The sequence below is a fragment of the Bos grunniens genome, chromosome 8 (genome assembly GCF_055505025.1).
Source record: "Bos grunniens cultivar Pamir isolate PY7600 chromosome 8, Bosgru_T2T1.0, whole genome shotgun sequence".
Classification (NCBI taxonomy): Eukaryota; Metazoa; Chordata; class Mammalia; order Artiodactyla; family Bovidae; genus Bos; species Bos grunniens.
This window is the reverse complement of record NC_141172.1, coordinates 98,657,412-98,669,904: the sequence shown is the minus strand read 5'-3', so window position 1 is coordinate 98,669,904 and position 12,493 is coordinate 98,657,412. Positions and strand designations below refer to the sequence as shown.

The following is a 12,493-nucleotide window of genomic DNA, read 5'->3' as shown; positions in this document are numbered from 1 at the left end:
CCATGAAAGAATACTGGAGTGGGTAGCCATTTTCTTCTCCAGGGGATCTTCCCGACCCAGGGATTGAACCCAGATCTCCTGCATTGCAGGCAGATTCTTTACCATTTGAGCCACCAGGGAAGCTCCTGAAGTACATACCAGCTAGAGCTTTTCTTTTGTCCTAACCTCATGGACCCCAGGCCCAATACTCTATCTCATCTCCCTCTTTTTTCCCAGATACCCCTCTGAAGGAGGCAGGTGAGCCTTGGTAGGCTGGTGAATTAAACCTGCTTTAAGGGGAAACAGGGCTTCCCCTAAGGGCTCAGAGGGTAAAGACTCTGCCTGTAGTACAGGAAACCCAGGTTCAGTCCCTGGGTTGGGAAGATCCCCTGGAGAAGAGAATGGCAATCCACTCCAGTATTCAGGCCTGGAGAATCCCATGGAGAGAGGAACCTGGCAGGCTACAGTCCATGGGGTTGCAAAGAGTCAGACGTGATTGAGCAAGTAACACTAAGAGGAAACAAGTCCAGGGATATCTCCATGGTGCTCCACTGGTTAACACTCCATGCTTCCAATGCAAGGGGTCATGAGTTTGATCCCTGGTTGGGGAACTAAGAACCACTTGCTGCATGGTAAGACCAAAATAAATAAATAATAGAGTCCAGCATAATATGATTTAAAAAATAAAAAAGGAAAGGAGCCCAAATCATGGCAGTTGGGAAGGGAGACTTCCCCGCCCTCCCCCTCTCCCCAGCCCACACAGATCACCTGGAGGTGGAGGCATCCTGCCTGGCACCTGCCCAGAGGAGCAGTCCACATCTAAAGACTGAGGCATTCCTCTGCCTTCCAGCGGAGTGGGCACAAAGACCCCACCTCCATTCCTCCTGCAGGCAGTGATCCCAGACATTGCCATTCACATCTTCACGACTCTGTCTCTGCCGGAATCACCCTTCCTCATCCTTTTCCTGCCCTCCCCAAGTCCTCACGTCACTGCCTCCGGAAGCTTCTGTCGCCTACCACTCCCGGCACAGTGGTCCCCCCGCACCTCTAGTGCTACCCCAAGTTGCATCATCATCACCCTGCATTCTGAGGCTCTGCCTCCCCTTAAGCAGGGAGCTCTCTGCAGGCAGGTACCGTGTCTGAGTGAGCTCTGTGTCCTCAGTCGCTGGCACAGAGCCCGATTCAGAGGACCTCGCTTGGTAAATGTTTGCTGAATTGAGCTGAACTGAGCTGAACTGGGCCCAGAATTCCCGCCTCTTTCCAGTCAATGTTTTTGTTTTCCTATCTTGGCAGGAAGCACAGGGCACACTCAAAGAGGTGACTGAAGAGTACGCAATGAACAGATTATTTAGAGGTCCGGGTTCGGTGAAAAGAAACCAACATGGTGCAGCACCCAGAGACTGGGTGCTGGGGAAGCACTACCCGCTAGGCCAGAAGGGGTAAAGAAGGGGAGCTAGAGTAAAATTGGGCAGGAGCTGCAGCCAGCAGAGAGGGGCTGCCCAGCAGGAACTGAGGATGCAGCCACCGCCAAACCACAGCCTGGAGTGGAGGGGGAGTCAGGGCCCACCATGCTCCTCCCACCCACCTCCTGCTCTTGCTCCCCATTGGTTGAACCCAAATGGTAGTCAGATACCAAAGAAGCCCAGGTGGTACAGGCCCCAGATGGCAGCTTCCCTGGGCACAGAACAGAGTGAATGAAAGCAGAGAGCAGACCTGGATGGGGAAGTAGGGAAGACCCAGCACAAGTGGTTTTTCCCAAAATATCATCCACATTGCAACAACTTCAGGAGCTTGTTTCAAAAGCAGGTTCCTAGGCTCCAGACCCTGATGGTGGGCTTTTGTGGTGGCTCAGAGGGTAAAGAATCCACCTGCAATGCGGGAGACCTGGATTCGATCCCTGGGTCGGGAAGATCCCCTGGGGGAGGCCATGGCAACCCACTCCAGTATTCTTGGCTGGAGAATCCCTAAGGACAGAGGAGCCTGGTGGGCTACAGTCCATGGGGTCACAAAGAGTCGGACACCACTGAGCACAGGCTCCAGCCCAGACCTTCTAAATCAAAATAGCTGTCTACGGGGCCTGAGAATCTGTATTCTCAGGAAGTTCCCCCAAATGATTCTAGAAATCACCTGAGGACCGCTGGAAAGTATGGAATTGTGGGAAATCTGAACTTGGTTAATTCAGAATTTTAACCCACAGATTCATCCCAGGGGTGGGGCCTAATGATGTTGGTTCTCCATCTGTGACTTCCAAGGGTCAGGGGAACCTCATTCATCCATTCGTTTACCCAGCACTCCTGACGTGTGCTAACCTCTGGGGCCTGGGGAAGCTTCTCCCCAGGTAGTACCTGGGGAGTAGTACTACCTCTCAGGTAGGTAAGGTGTTCCCTACCTGAACATCCTCAGGAAAGTGAAGTTGCTCAGTTGTGTCTGACTGTTTGCGACTCCATGGACTGTAGCCTATCAGGCTCCTCCATCCATGGGATTTTCCAGGCAAAAGTGCTGGAGTGGATTGCCATTTCCTTCTCCAGGGGATCTTCCCGACCCAGGAATCGAAGCGGGGCCTCCCGCATTGCGGGCAGACGCTTTACCATCTGAGCCTAGGATAACGTCTTACATGCCACCTGGGGGTCCTTTTGGGGCTTCAGAAACCTGCCTACCATGTGGGGAGACTCCTCAGTGCTTCTGCCAACACCAGCTTAAGGACCAGGCCAAAAAGCAAGCAAACTCATAATTTCCACCACCTTCACACACAAGAAACCCAAACACATCTCTCTCCCGAGTTCGGGTGTATAACTGCCTGTGAAACATACACTCGGAGGTCCCACAGTCCCCCTGATCCACATAGCCGGTCCATCTTCTATCCCCAGCCCCCCACCCCAAGGCTCCCAGCAGAAATCTGGGAGTCACCTGTGACACCTCTCTCCCTGGACCCCTGCCCCCAGACACAAGGTCCATCCATCAGCCTCCTAACCCTACGGCCCCTCCCCTTGTCTAGGTTTCTGCCTACCCTTCAGGGCACCTACATCTCCCTGCTTTATCACTGCAATGACCTAACAAGCTCCCTTGTCCCTTCCCAAGGCATTGTTGCCCCAGGGATCTTTTAAATATGCAAAATCCAAACATGTCACACCCCTGCTCAACATCTTCATTGCTCCCCTGTGCCCTCAGGACCTAGTCCAGACTTGCTTAGGTAGAATACAAGGCTCTTGCACCTGGCCAAGCCTGACTTTCTACCTCATTCCCACCACTTCACACCCGCTCCTCACCCCACACACCCTCAGACTCTCATCATAGATTTTAAGCTCATTCACTTTCATATCTTCTCCCCAGAATCTCCCCACTTCTATACCTGTTAATTTCCCCCTTGCCTATCAAAGTCATCTCAAATGTTGTCTTATCCTTGAAGTCTTCTCTAACCCATGAGACTGTACTTCCTCAGAATCTTGCTGTCCTTTCTGAGAGATTTTTATCTCACCCCTGGAAATAGTCCATTTGTTTCTCCTATGAGTCTGTGATCTCTGTAAGGACAAGGATCAGTCATGCCTAATTTGCCTTTATTTCCCAGAGCTGACAGAATGCCTTCCAGCCCCCACCAGTGGGTAGATAGCAAGGTGGACTGAGAAACTGAATGGATCATAGTTTCTTGCACAGACAAGATTTTCCAAGAGAAGATCTAGGGAGGACTGCTTCATTAAATCCGCTAATTCTGACAGGAATTTCATCTGATTCTACAACTAGTGGAATGTACCATTCACTACACCAGGCTACACCATCAAGAACAATCTCTCCTCTCGAGGACCTCATGATAGTAGAGGAGACATTGTCTTAGGCATTTTCAGACTACAAGGAAAAGACATACTCAGGCTTCTTAGATACTGATGAAAGGGCTAGAGTAAGACACTTCCTGCATAGAAGCTTTTCTTGTGTGGAAGTAAGGAAGTTTGAGAACCCATCTAGCAGCAGCCCAGTCCCTCCGAGACAAGGATGTCAAATAGATCTCATGGAGGTTAGAATTAAAGTTCCTTGGGTCACCCAGCTTTTGTCCCAGTAACACTGTATAATAAACCATCTCCCCAAAACTCAGTGTCTTAAAACAACAGTTTATTTGCAGTCTGATTATAGTGTGTGTGTGTATGTGTGTGTGCTAAGTCACTTCAGTCGTGTCCACCAGTCACGATGGGATTCTATCAGTGGGATTCTCTAGGCGAGAATACTGGAGTGGGTTGCCGTGCCCTCCTCTAGGGGATCGGCCTGACCCAGCGATCAAATCCGGGTCTCTTACTCTCCTGCATTGGCAGGCAGGTTCGTTACCACTAGTGCCCCCTGGAAAGACCTTGGTTGTAGTACTTCACATTTTTCTCATGTTTCTGGGACCAGCAGTCTACTTGGGGCAGTCTTTTTACAGCAGGAGCAGAAGTTCAAGAAGGACCAGCTTGACCACACAAGCCTGCTGAAAGCCTCTGATTGCATCACATCTGCTAACATCCCATTGGTCAAAGCAAGCCACACGGCTCAGCCCAAAGTTCAGTAGGGACAAGTCCAGCTACTTCTAGTGGAAGGAACTTCCCGGTCACGTGGCAAAAAGCTTGGATGTAGGGAAAAGGGAAGAATTGGGGGCCAAGGCAATCTATACAACTTATTCGACTCCTCATTTTTCAAGATAGAGGTCATCTTAAAAACAGATATTAATGACTTATTGACTATGCCAAAGCCTTTGACTGTGTGGATCACAATAAACTGTGGAAAATTCTGAAAGAGATGGGAATACCAGACCATCTGACCTGCCTCTTGAGAAACCTATATGCAGGTCAGGAGGCAACAGTTAGAACTGGACATGGAACAACAGACTGGTTCCAAATAGGAAAAGGAGTACGTCAAGGCTGTATACTGTCACCCTGCTTATTTAACTTATATGCAGAGTACATCATGAGAAACGCTGGGCTGGAGGAAGCACAAGCTGGAATCAAGATTGCTGGGAGAAATATCAATAACCTCAAATATGCAGATGACACTACCCTTATGGCAGAAAGTGAAGAGGAACTCAAAAGCCTCTTGATGAATGTGAAAGAGGAGAGTGAAAAAGTTGGCTTAAAGCTCAACATTCAGAAAACGAAGACCATGGCATTTGGTCCCATCACTTCATGGGAAATAGATGGGGAAACAATGGAAACAGTGTCAGACTTTATTTTGGGGGGCTCCAAAATCACTGCAGATGGTGACTGCAGCCATGAAATTAAAAGACGCTTACTCCTTGGAAGGAAAGTTATGACCAACCTAGATAGCATATTGAAAAGTAGAGACATTACTTTGCCAACAAAGGTTCGTCTAGTCAAGGCTATGGTTTTTCCTGTGGTCATGTATGGATGTAAGTGTTGGACTGTGAAGGAAGCTGAGTGCCGAAGAATTGATGCTTTTGAATTGTGGTGCTGGAGAAGACTCTTAAGAGTCCCTTGGACTGCTAGGAGATCCAAGCAGTCCATTCTGAAGGAGATCAGCCCTGGGATTTCTTTGGAAGGAATGATGCTAAAGCTGAAACTCCAGTACTTTGGCCACCTCATGCGAAGAGTTGACTCATTGGAAAAGACTCTGATGCTGGGAGGGATTGGGGGCAGGAGGAGAAGGGGACGACAGAGGATGAGATGGCTGAATGGCATCACTGACTCAATGGACGTGAGTCTGAGTGAACTCTGGGAGTTGGTGATGGACGGGGAGGCCTGGCATGCTGCGATTCATGGGGTCGCAAAGAGTCGGACATGCTGAGTGACTGAACTGAACTGAATGACTTTGTTTTTTGTCTTTTCAAATGTAAGCGCCATTAATATCAAGGACTTCACTCTCTCCCCAGAACCTAGAACAGACATGGCAGGTGGTTGGTGCTAATCCATATTTGTTGAATGAACAATGCCTCTTGCTGCCCCTACTCACATGGTCCCTTCCCAAGAGATGGCGTCTGATTAGACAGGTTTGTTACCAGCCATGATGGTGCAGGTGCCAAATAAGGAGTTTGGACTTCATTCAGTGAATAGGCCACAGGAAACCACTGGAAGCCTACCAGCAGAGGAATGACTTGTTCCAACTTGCACTTTAGTGAAATTAGCCTGTTACAAGATTTTAAGAAAAAAAACTGAGAGAAAATTGAGGACCAATTAGATGGCTATTTAAAGGAGCTCTGGTGAGAGATAAGGAGGTCCTGGGGTAGAAGGTGGAGTCTGGAAAGGAAGTGAGAACTATTGTGGGGGTAGAATGGAGAGAGAGCATGTCATTTTCTGAGCTGACAAGACAGGGAGGTGTTGAGGCTGGGAGGTCAGGCAATGGGCAGGCAGGCAATGGATAAGAAGCAGATTTGTGGGATGGAGTTGATCTACTACTTTGGGAATTGTTGAGTTTGAAGCGCTTTAAACGGCAACCCACTCCAGTATTCTTGCTTGGAGAACCCCATGGACAGAGGAGCCTGGCAGGCTACAGTCCATAGAGTCACAAAAAGTTGGATATGAACGACTGAAGTGACTTAGCACAGCACATGGGGATATCCAGCTGGAGGTATCGAGTGGACACCAAAAATTCAGAACTGGTCTTCAGCAGAGATTTCCCATAAATACCTTAATCTATTCATGGGGCTTCCCTGGTGGCTCAGACAGTAAAGAATCCGCCTGTAATGCAGGAGATCTGGGTTCGATCCCTGGGTCAGGAAGATCCCCTAGAGAAGGGAATGGCAATCCACTCCAGATTCTTGCCTGGAGAATCCCATGGACAGAGGAGCCTGGCAGGCTACAGTCCATGGGGTCAAGAAGAGTCAGAAATGACTGAGTGACTAACACTTTCACTTTCATATCGAGTATTATATGATACCCACGAACCCAGACTCTTCCAAACCTACTGGATACCTTCACCAGTTAAAGATCAGGCCAAGCAGCTTGTGGTGAGTTGTCTAGTTTTCACAAGCCTCCACACGGAGGAAAAAAGGACGAAGGACTACAGCAGGAGATGAGAGTCAGGGAGAGACACATGGCCAGTACAGGGCACAAACGCCTTTCTTTCTCTCGAGCTTTAAACCCCGCCAAAGACAGCCCCTGACTTTCACACAATCAACAGATAGTTGTATTAATCCTGTCTCTGTGCCAGGGACTGTGCTCAGGGGATTCCCAGAGACAAGAGGATGAATATGAAAAAGTCACTGCCCTCGGGGTGGGGGAAGGGCAGAGACTTCCGGGCTTGGGTAAATCCTACCAAGTAATTCAGGAGTTTGGATAAATATACGGTAGGCATTAAAAACAGGGGCTGGTGGATTCTGTCTATCTAGAGGGTGGAAGATAGTAACAGATACCAAAGTTTCAGCAAAGGTCCAGATGGATGGGTATCGATAACGATAAAGAGCATTCCAAATAAGGAGCATAACTTGAGTTTGGGCTAATGATGGAGGTGAACAGCAGACTGCATTCGTATTTTGGAAGGGCTGACACTTGAGGTCAGGGGGAAAGGAGAGTGCAAGGAGATGCTGCCTGGCTTTGACCCCTAGGTGAAGGAATTAGAAATGCAGCCAGGTTTTCCAGGTCCTAAAACATTTTACACAGGGGTTCCAAACTTCTGGCTTTCCTTTTTCCGTGGAACAAACTGCATACGTGCTAAGTCGCTTCAGTCGTCTCTGACTCTTTTCGACCCCTAGCTCGCCAGGCTCCTCTGTCCTTTGGATTCTCCAGGCAAGATACTAAAGTGGATTGCCACGCTCTCCTCCAGGGAATCTTCCTGACCCAGGGATTGAACCCAAGTCTCTTACATCTCATCACTAGCAGGTGGGTTCCTTTCTACTAGTGCCATCTGGGAAGGCCTACAGAATCATAATAAATTCTGATTGATTGATTATCTAAAAATAGGTAAAATATTTGAATCCCCTACAAGACATATTTATGGTCAAAAGCTTACTAATCACATACATGGTGTTTTCAGAAATGCCATCAAGCTTCTTACCTCATCCAGCCCTCTTGGTATTTGAGACGCAGGTGTTCCCAACATCTGATTGACATATGAGACCATTAGATTTAGCAGGAGTCCTGAATAAATACTTCTCACAGTGTTCATGAACAACTTTCTTCAAAAAGCCTTACAGATGAGCATGAGAATGTCTAAGCAAGTGCGTCTTCTTTGCTCTGGGGAATGAGAAGTGTGTTCAGGCTGCCAAATTACTTTCCCAGAACTGTGCTGGCTGTGCCAATGGTTTTCACTTCCTCTTCAGACTGCAGACCAAGTTGCATCGGATTCACCCAAAAGTTTTCACTCCCCAGGTGATTCTGATTTAGAGTCAGCTAGAAGAGTGGTCATTTGGCCTCTTTCAGTTGCAAGAATAACTTGAGGGCTTGATGGTAAAGTGTGCTTCATAGGCCTCCAGCCTTGGCATCACTACTCAGGTACTTAATAACCATGCACTTTCCTGGATCCCAGATCCACCAAGTCAGAATCTCCAGAGGTGGGGCCCTGCAATTCATATTTTGAACATGCTCCCTAGATCTGCATGTTCATTTACTTGTGGCTATCTCTTACTATGGACTTCCCTGGTGGCCCAGTGGTAAAGCATCCACCTGCAACATAGGAGATGAAGGTTTGATCCCCTGGGAAAGGAAATGGCAACACATTCCAGTATTTCTTGCCTGGGCAATCCCGTGGACAGAGAAGCCTGGCCGGCTACAGAGCATGGGATCGCAAAAGAGTCACACATGACTTATCGACTGAACAACAGCACAACAAATCTCTTACTTTGTGATGACAGCATTCCAGGATGGAGGTGTCATGGTAGGCAAGACCCACCACATCCCTCGCTTAAAGATACATTTTGACTCAGCTCTTTGAATGCTGGGGTTTGACAACGCCTGCTTTATAATGCACGGTTGCTCTATGACTACAGGGGCAGATAGGGAAGATGGAAATCTCAGAGTATCCCAGAACAGACACCGAGCTGGGCCCAGGTGAGCCAGGGAGAGAAGCAGTTTGGGAAAGAAAGGACTCAAGGTGGGGGCCCCAGCAGCAGGAGGTCCCTCTCTGGCTGCCTTAGATAGCTCTTGCTGATAACAAATCACCCTCAAGATTTAGTGGCTGAAAATTACGATGTTTTTTTGTTTGTTTGTTTGCTTTTTTTTAACTTTCTCATGATTCAGTGTGTTGAGGGGTGGTTCTTCTACTGGTCTTCTCTGGGCTCAACTGAGACAAACCTGGCCTAACTGGATCTCTCAATGGAGCCCTTTATCCTGGGTTTCTTAATGGAATGGTCCAGGGTTCCATGAGGACCAACCCTAGTATCAAATGCTTATTAAACATCTACTTGTGACCTGTTCATGATGTCCCATTAGCCAAATCAAGTTACTATGGCTCAGCCTCAGTGTGGGAGGGGACTATAGGGCACCCAGAAGTCACTGCTGTGGAGGTCATTAGTGTAACATTTGACCACAGCTCCCCTGGCTGTCTTTTGATCTGGGATCTCTTTGTGTGCCTTCTCATTTCTTTCCTCATGTTCTGCAGTTTAAACGTCTACATGAAGGAATTCAACTGATCTTTCTAAGCACTTCCATGGCTCATGGGCTTCCCAACATATGGGGATTCAGGAAGCCAGCAGGGATGGGGTAAAGGAGATGAGAAGGAAATGATGGGTATCTTGGGTTTCACAGTTAAACCTCCCAAAGAGGACTCATGAAACTCCTGTGGTCAGCGCTGTAGTCACCCTGATAAAAACAATTTCCTCCTATACAATCACCTGGGAGCAAAGTCGAAGCTTTGTGTTTCCTATTGGTTACCTAGATTTAAAAATATATATATTTCCTTCATATTTCAAAGTGCTATATGTATGTTACAGAAGCTTTGGAAAATATGAAGAAGAAAATTAAAGTCACCATTGCTCTAGACTGAATGTATCCTCCCCACCCTAAAATGTGTACATTGAAACCTAATCCCCCAGTGTGAAGGTATTTGGAGGTGAGCACTGGGGAAGTGATTAGGTCATGAGGGTAAAGCCTCATGAGTGGAATTAAAGCCCTTAATAAAAGAGACCCAGAGAGCTCCCTCACCCCATCCTCCATGTGAGGCTGTCTATAACCTGATAACACATCCTTACCTGACATCCAGTCTGCCAGCACCTTGACCTTAGACTTCCCAGCCTCCAGAACTGCAAGAAATAAATGTTTGTGTTTATAGACACTTGTTGCTGTTCAGTCACTCAGCTGTGTCCAACTCTTTGTGACCCCATGGACTGCAGCCCAACAAGCTCCTCTGTCCTTGGGATTTCCCAGGCAAGAAGACTAGAATGGGTTGCCACCTCTTTCTTCAGGGGGATCTTCCCAACCCAGGGACTGAACCCGTGTCTCTGGAGCTCCCTCCACTGGCAGGTGGGTTCCTTACCACTGTGCCACCTGGAAAGCGGGCATGAACAACTGAACCCATTGTTGTTTAGTTGCCAAGTCGTGTCTGACACTTTTGTGACCCAGGGACTGTAATCATGCCAGGCTTCTCTGCCCATGGGATTCTCCAGGCAAGAATACTGGAGTGGGTTGCCATTTCCTTCTCCAGGGGATCTTCCCGACCCAGCAATCAAACTCACATCTCCTGCATTGCAGGGGGATTCCTTACCACTGAGCCACCTGGGAAGCCCTTATAGCCACCTAATCTATTTCTATTAAAAATGTTAAATTTATTTCTAGATAGTTTCTTTACTTTTTAGTGAACTCTCAGGCTTTTAATGTGCATAAATGTTTTTATTTATGATGTTATGGTATGAATAAACCTTATGCCTTCACCTAAACTGTATCACTCCCATTTTCTCATGTAAAATAATTTTGAGTTATATAATAATCAATAGGCCACAACTGTTATATATTCATTCAGTCCCTTATTTCATGTTTTTAGCAACAGTGCTAAAACAACCTATTTCTATTCATCAGTCTTTATCTGCATTTTGGATTTTTTTCTCTGAATAGATTAGGTCCATATTTTTTTTCCTTATAAAGGAACAGCTTTCAAGATTACTTCAGTGTTGCTTAATAAGTAGCTAAAGAGATATTTTTCCTTCTGAATGGGAATGATACTCTCCTTTGCTCCATACACCAAGGCTGGCTTTGCAGAATGGGTCCATTTCCTCCCTCTGGACGGTCCTTGTCTATCCCCGTTTCCGTGTAGGCACAGGACAGCCAGGCTGGGTTGGGTTTTCAGTGACTCCGCCAAAGCTGGAGACAGAGCAGGACATGTTCCCACGGTCACCTCTTTATCCAAAGCGTGGAAAACTGATTTCATAACTGGCACAGGCTGTGTTTGGGTCAGGAACCCAATATTAACTACAAAGACTGACCTCAACCCAGGGAACTCGAGAAGAAGCTAGATAACACTGTTGGGAAATTGTTCCCTCCTGTGAGCTGGCATTTGAAATATGTACTAGCATTAGGCACATTTTTTTATGCCACTGGACAAAATATAATGGAAAATAATACACTGGCTTTAGGAAGTCAAGGGACCGGGGCTGACTTGAGTATATCGATAAGGCACTCCAATCTCCACTGGTTTTCTCTCACATCACACTCTTGGTAGGTTCCTGCTTCTCTCTAGGCTCCCGGAATAAGGAGAAACGATGTGAGAGTTCACAGCTAAGGTGGTGCATTTGCTCAATTATATACAATGTGTTCAGTGTGAATCTAGAGGAATCTCAGTGCAGAAAGGGGCCCCCTTGAGTCGGCCTATGTAGTCAGAGAAAGCCGGTTATCCAGACTGAACAAGACAGAGAGATGAAAGCTGCCCTCAACGCATCCACCCTACACTGGGAGGATGAAATATCGTCACGAGTGCTGGCAAAATTGGCCAGCTTCCCATACTGTAGACTGCTTATGATTCTAGATCACAATGAAATTGAAACCAGGAGATACTAAGTGGGGTTTGTTGCTGCTGCTGCTAAGTCGCTTCAGTCGTGTCCAACTCTGTGCAGCCCCATAGACGGCAGCCCACCAGGCTTCCCCGTCCCTGGGATTCTCCAGGCAAGAACACTGGAGTGGGTTGCCATTTCCTTTTCCAATGCATGAAAGTGAAAAGTGAAAGTGAAGTTGCTCAATCGTGTCTGACTCTTAGTGACCTCATGAACTGCAGCCTACCAGGCTCCTCCGTCCATGGGATTTTCCAGGCAATAGTACTGGAGTGGGTTGCCATTGCCTTCTCCAAGTGGGGTTTAGCTCCCTCTATTCCCTGGTCATTTCTGTGTTGCCTTTTACTCGCTCTTTTATTCCTGGTCCTGATGTCTCAAGATGGAGCTCAGGGAATTAACTGCTTGCTGCTCCTGCTGCTAAGTCGCTTCAGTCATGTCCGACTCTGTGCGACCCCAGAGACAGCAGCCCACCAGGCTCCCCCGTCCCTGGGATTCTCCAGGCAAGAACACTGGAGTGGCTTGCCATTTCCTTCTCCAATGCATGAAAGTGAAAAATGAAAGTGAAGTCACTCAGTCGTGTCCAACTCCTAGTGACCCTATGGACTGCAGCCCACCAGGCTCCTCTGTCCA

The 12,493-nt window shown here is 47.7% G+C and overlaps 1 protein-coding gene and 1 long non-coding RNA gene across 4 annotated transcripts in view; one reads left to right on the top strand and one right to left on the bottom strand.

The window, feature by feature from the left end:
- LOC147367775 (uncharacterized) overlaps positions 1-8,546 on the bottom strand; it is a 34,473-nt gene extending 25,927 nt beyond the window's left edge. Inside the window, exon 1 of the long non-coding RNA XR_015132107.1 lies at positions 7,945-8,546. This is a non-coding gene — a long non-coding RNA (uncharacterized LOC147367775). The remainder of the gene's footprint in view (positions 1-7,944) is intronic.
- The window catches only part of PTPN3 (protein tyrosine phosphatase non-receptor type 3), a 168,142-nt gene that overhangs the window by 21,370 nt on the left and 134,279 nt on the right, over positions 1-12,493 (top strand). The gene's annotated exons all lie outside the window — the stretch shown is intronic.